Raw genomic sequence first — 6,648 nt, forward strand, 5'->3', positions numbered from 1 at the left:
GATTTCCTATATTTAATAATGTCTTAAAATAGCTGAATTGTCAGTGCTAAATTTCTTATGACCAGACTTGTGTATATATATGTATGGGCACACACAATTCAGACAATTGTTCTATTCAAAGAAACCCTAAGAGCAAATAATCATTTGTACTTGAAGTGTAACAAATATTTTAATGTTGTTAAAAATGATTTTGCTTTGGGGGGCAGCTAGGTGGTGCAGTGGATAGAGCACCGGCCCTATAGTCAGGAAGGCCTGAGTTCCAATCCGGCTTCAGACGCATAACACTCACTAGCCGTGTGACTCTGGGCAAGTCACTTAACCCCATTGCCTAGCGCCCCCCCCAAAAAAATTGCTTTGCATATGGTGGTGATGGCAAATATGACAGCATGGTATAGAAGAATTAACTCTCTGGGCCTCATGAAAAGCTCTAAAAGGTTAAATTACAGCAGACCTGAAACATTTTTTTCTTTTTCTTTTTTTTGCAAAATGCAGGAAATGTGTCCTCAATTTTGGGTGGTAGTGGTAGGAAATGAAGACATTGAAAGACTGTTGTGGGGTTGGGGGCAAAGTGTTCATTCCTGTATATAATCTGTTAGTTCCCAATCCAATACAATCTGATGCAATTAAATCTAATTCAACTCAATTTGATCAAATGTAGTCCAGTAAGTATTTATTAAGGATCTACTGTATGCACAGCAGGTACTAGATCCTAGAGATAGAAAGACAATATGAAAAATAATATTTGTCCTCAAGGAGTCAAGATTGCAGTGCTAGGGAACAGCATGTACATAGATAAGCATATACATAATGATCCGAGGAGGGAGGGAGTACTAATAGTTAGAGATAATACAAATAGGTACTGTAGGATATAGCACATGAACCGAGCCTCTTCTTCTCTGCCTACTGGGTTTCCTGGATTCCTTTAAGTCCAAATAAAGTCCTGTCTCCTACAGGAAAACTTTCTTTATCCCTCTTAATTCCAATGCCTTCTCTTTATTTTATTATTTCCTATCAATCCTGTATATAGTTTGTTTACATATATTTGTTTGCTTATTGTCTGCCTCATTAGATTATCAGCTCTTGGAGAGCAGGGTCTGTCTTTTGCTTCTTGTACACCTAGCACATAGTAGGAGCTTAAAGAAATGTTTATTGACTGACTGACTGATTTTTTTTAATATGGAACAGCTTCATGAATTTGTGTGTCATCTTTGTGCAGGGACCATGCTAATCTTCTCTCTATCTTTCCAATTTTAATATATTTGCTGCCAAAGTGAGCACCTGACTTAATGAAGGAAGTCAGTGATTCCAAGAGCTAAAGTTAAGGAGGAAATATAGAAGAGGAATAGTCAACAACTTTTGCAAAGCCATGGAAGTGAGAAATGGAAATGGCAAATAGTTCAATTTATCTGAAACAGACTGTGTCAAGCCTGGAAGTGTTGCTGCAATCAGTGTTTTCCATTTCAAACTGAGAATTTTCTTTTTATTCTGGAAGTAATAGGGAACCACTGCAGCTCCCTCAGCAATGAAGTAGTAGAATAACCAGACAAGTTTTAGAAATATTATTTTAGCAGCTATGGAGAGGATTGGTTGAAAAGGAGTGAGACTAAAAACTGAGAATCCAATTAGGATGTTACTATTGTAGAAGAGATAACAAGGACCTGAAATAAAATGTTGAGAATTGGACAAATGGAGATATGTGGTTCATGTAGACTTGAAATAGACCTAGCAGCTAATTAGCTATAGAGGAGGGGGTAAAGCAAAGGGACAAGGGTAACTCCAATGTTGCAGACTTAGGTCCCTAGATGAATGGTAGGAGCCTTGGCAAGAACAGGAGATTTTGAAGGAGGGATGGGCTTGGAGGCTGTTGGAGTAAGATAACAAATTCTGATCCGGTCATGTCAAATCTTCATTGATTGTGTAACATTAAGGCGGAAACAATAGGAAGACTATAGAGGGGGTTTTGGAGGGAGGGTTTGGGATGAAGTATGGGAACTCACTACTGAGTTTCAAAGGCAGTGGGAACTTACCTAATTACTTGGTCCAACCCAGGAAACTAGGTTGAGAAGCATTCTAACTCTAATCTTGAAATGAATACGTAGGGATGGAGTGAGACTAAATGGTAGAGGGAAGGGGGATCAGCAGAGGATACACTGTTTCTGAACCACCTGTTCTTTCCCTCTCCCCTACCTCAGTTTAAGTGTGGACACAAGTCCCCAGCTCTTCTGCTCTCATTAATGAAAGGGGGGATTACAGTAGCTGCCTCCAATGAAAGGCTGACCCTGAATAGTCAATAAATATTTATTAAGCACCTACTATGTGCCAGACATTTAGGGGCTTAGGACAGCTAGGGGCGCAGTGAGCACTGAGACTGGAGTCAGGAAGGTCTAAGTACAAATTTGGCCTCAGACACTTGGTAGCTGTGTGACCCTGGGCTAGTCACATACCCTCTGTTTGCCTCAGTTTCATCAGCCACAAAATGGGGATCGTAATGGCACCTATTCCCCAAGGTTATTGTGAGGATTAAGTGAGATAATAATTATAAAGCACTTAACACAGTGCTTGGCATATAGTCAGTGTTATATAAATGTCAGTTTTTATTATCATTAAGCACTGCAGATACAAATACAACAAATAAAGGTAACTTCTGCCCTCAAAGAGCTCATAATCTAATGGTGGGAAGATATACAAAAGGAAGCTGAAAAGTAGGAATTGGATGGGCACCACCGAGTAGCCAGCTCAGGGAATCTCTATGAGTTGAAACTAGGCGGAACATTAATGTAAAATGAAGTGCAACCTGCAAAGTTCTGAGTCTTACATGAAAGAAGGCTTTGGGAGAAATTTAATGTTTCACCTTCCAGGTCCCCAGTCAGAGGGGAAAGGCAAGTGACTGTGCTGAGGTGCCGAGTATCAAAGCTGAATCCTCCCAATCTATCTTTCTCTGGAGATGGAGGTCCTTGCTCCCATGGTCTTCCACTCTTGGTCTCTATTCAGTCCAGACCTCCTGGGTGCTCTAAGGCCAGGCCAGACAAGATTATTGAAGTTTTATTTTATTTAAATTTTATTGTAGTTGTTATTGAAACCCCAGATGAAGTGCAAGCCAGAAGAGAAGCAACACTGAAGGCTGCTTCCCCTCCCAACCTTACCTTCTTGCCTGAGAATGGAGCTTCTTTCTTACCCAGATATCTATCAGTTAGAGAACTTGCTATTGTCATCACTACCTCCTGCCCCCTGACTTCAGCTTACTTTGGTAGGCACCCAGGTTTTTCGATCTAAGCTGGACTTGCAAAAAGAGATGTCTGGCTCAGATTGCCCCAAATGTTACAGGTATGGGTGGATGAACCTTGTTTCCTTGAGGGATCTACAAAGCTGGAGACCCTTATTCTCCCATCTTTACCCTCCAGTGTATGGATCTGTGGGGGCCGCCCCTCCATGCCTGTGGGCCCAGGTGCTCTCTAAACTTGGCCTGGCCTGAAATTAAGCCCCACTTACTCTGCCCCACTTGTAGCTCTGAGGAATAGCTGCCAATGTTGAATAGAAGATTTCTGAGTACTGTGAGTGATCATGCCAATTGCTGATAAGAAAGCAGAAACAATAACACATTTCTTGCCCTCATTGAGCTTCAAATATAGTTGGGGAAATGAGACATACACATATGAAACATTTAAATAACAAAACAACCCAGTATGTGTTCGTGTCAAAATGACTGGCATATGCAATAAGTACTGAGGAGTTCAGAGAAGAAACAAATCAATGTGGGCTGGACTAGGTTCAGGAACACTTTATGAAGGAGGTGGAATGTAAGCTTTAATAAGAAATACAAGTCTTGATATGAGCCTCCTTGTTTCTGAAAACTTGCTAAGCACAGCTGGTACCTGATAGGGAAGAGGATGGAGTAGGAGGACTGACAGAATTGTTAGGTATAAAAGGGAAATTTCAAGAAAAAAGATTATAAATTATTTTTCATGAAGAAATATTTCCTTAAAGTTATCACTGAGATGTTGTTAAAACATTTTAAACAAAGAATGGGACATTATCTCTCATTTTTTGTACTGGGGTACAAGAGAACTGGGTTCTAGTTTGGACTCTGTGATAAAATAGATTTGAAGATATTACTATCCTCGTTTTGCCAATGGAATAACTAGGACTTGCAGTAGATAAGCAACCTACTCAGGGCCACTCAGCTTGGGAGAGGAAGGAAAAAGCATTTAAGTACTTACTACGTGTCTGGCCCTGTGCTAAGGAGGGATACAAATAAAAGCAAAAAGACAGCCCCTGCCCTTGAACAGCTCCAAATTTAATTGGGAGACAACATGAAGATAATTGTATAAACAAGCTATATACAAGATGAATTGAAAATAATCAACAAGGGGAAGGTAGTGGAACTGAAAGGAGTCAAGAAGGGCTTCCTATAGAAAGATAGATTTTTAGCTTTGACTTGAAGGAAGCCAGGAAAGCAGGGAAGTGGGAATAAGGCAGGAGAGCTTTCCATGTATGAAGGACAGCCAGTAGAGTGTCTGGGGTTGGGAGAAAGAGTGTCTTGTTCCAGGAATAGCATGGAGGTCAGTGATGCTGGTTTGCCGAGTAGAAGATGGTATTTAAGGTGTAAGAAGACTGGAAAGGCGTGGGTGCAGAGCAGGTTATGAAGTACTTCAAATGCCAAAAAGAGAATTTTATATTTGATCCTGGAGATAACAGGGAGCTGCCAGAGTTTCTTGAGGTAGGGCATTGGGTGAGGAAAGGTGATGTTATCAGACCTGTGCTTAAGGAAAATCTCTTTTATAGCTGAATGCTAGATGGATTAGGTTGGAGAGAGAATTGAGCTAGTGAGTTCAACAAGCAGCCAATTAAAATAGTAGAAGAATAAGGTGATGGGGGAGGAAGTGGCCAAGCTGAAGATTTTGTATTTTATCCCAGAGGCATTAGGGAATCAGTGAAGTTTCTTTACCTTGGTACTGCCATTTGCACCCTCTTCACACAACTTCATAGCTTTTTCAATTTTATGCAGATTTTCCATTGAACAGAGGCTTCTTCACAGCAATCCTGTGAGGTAGGCAGTGCAAGTATTATTTTTACCATATCACAAGTGACAAAATTAAGGCTTTTATGAAGGCTTGTATGGTTTATATAGAAGTTTAGAAGCTTATATGTACATGGGCACTTACTTGAAAGGGTGATTGCTACAAGGTTCCAAGTATAGGATACTAAGAGAATGGCAGTGTCATTAATAAGACTGGGACTTGAAGCCAGGTTTCATTCATCCTAGCTCAGAGTTTAAATATATATATATATATATATATATATATATAGTCTTTAATAGTTCTTGAAGATGCAAACTTTATACTGAAATTTGGAGTCCTCTGCAGTTTTCTGCCAAATAAAGTCTAGTTTAATTTATAATTCCTCTCATCGTCAGATTACTATGTGTTCCCCAAATGCTCCATATACTTTCCTGCATTTTTTCAGTCTCCCCCAACCCATGTCAATAATCATCCTCTTATGTTTGGCCTATCCTCCTCATCAACCAATTATTTGACAAGATTTATTAAATTTCTAAAGATAAAAGTGAAATACTTAAATAGTTTCTGCCTTTGTGGAGTGAGGGAGAGAAAAAGAGAGAGAGAGAGAGAGACAGTGACAGAGACAGAGACCGAGACAGAGACAGGGACAGAGAGACAGAGACAGAGAGAGACAGAGAGAGATGCACACACAGAGACACAGAGAGATGGGTATGGTTATGGAAATACATTGATATTAACATAGATATTAATATCAATATTGATATTGCCATAGAAAATGAGATAGTAGGTGGGGTTGTTTTGGGGGGTAGGAAGATGCTAAGAGATGGGGGATCAAGGCAATTCTTGAACTGAGACTTAAAAGAAGGATTCAACTGATGAGGTGAAGAGGATACATTGGGATTGAGGGTGGACTGTTGGTCAGTACAAATTCACAGAAATGGGAAATAAAGTATCGTACACAAGGAACAGTAAAAAGGCTTGTTTAACAGAATTATAATTTGTGGGAAAGGCAATAATATGTAATAGGGTTGGACAACCAGGGTAGAGCTAGGTTATAAGTATAGAACAGATTGTACTGGATCTTAGATAGGGCCACTAGATTTTATTTAGGAGGGGACTGACATGGGCAGACCTGTGCTTTGGTTTAACAAAATTACTTTGGCAGCTGTGTGGAAGATATATTGGGAAGCCTGATCATAAAATTATCTCTTCCACAAAACCTTCTTCATTCCTCCACCTGGGGGTCTTCTCTATGCCCTTGGAAACCTCCTTCCCCTTTGCTCCCAGTATGTTGTCCACTTATATTTTGTGTTCTAATTGTTTGTTTGCATAGATCATCACCTCTACAAGACAGAGTTCCATGAAAGTAGGGGCCTTGTCTTAATCTTTTTTTTTTATATTCCTCAGTGATTAGAAATGTACCTCACAATTCACTAAAAGAATTCCTTTAATGTAAATATAAGGTTCACAGAATTGTTTCCTACATGTCCTTACAGTCACAAATTAGATATTCAGCATAATATCAATACATGAGATTGAATTCTGTGGCTTCTTTCGATTTTGATTGGACATTTTATAATTCTTGAACCTAGATTTTTGAGTATATTATGGAAGATTATAAGGCTAAAAG

General features: G+C 39.6%; 1 non-coding gene across 1 annotated transcript; it reads right to left on the reverse strand.

Annotated features, from left to right (window-relative positions):
* Positions 1-1,171: 1,171 nt before the first annotated feature.
* On the reverse strand, positions 1,172-1,278 carry LOC114046369. The gene has a single exon (XR_003569500.1). It is a non-coding gene; the product is annotated as a U6 spliceosomal RNA (small nuclear RNA).
* Between the last annotated feature and the right edge of the window lie 5,370 nt (positions 1,279-6,648).

Source organism: Vombatus ursinus, unplaced genomic scaffold (genome assembly GCF_900497805.2).
Source record: "Vombatus ursinus unplaced genomic scaffold, bare-nosed wombat genome assembly UNPS02014781.1, whole genome shotgun sequence".
NCBI classification, from domain to species: Eukaryota; Metazoa; Chordata; class Mammalia; order Diprotodontia; family Vombatidae; genus Vombatus; species Vombatus ursinus.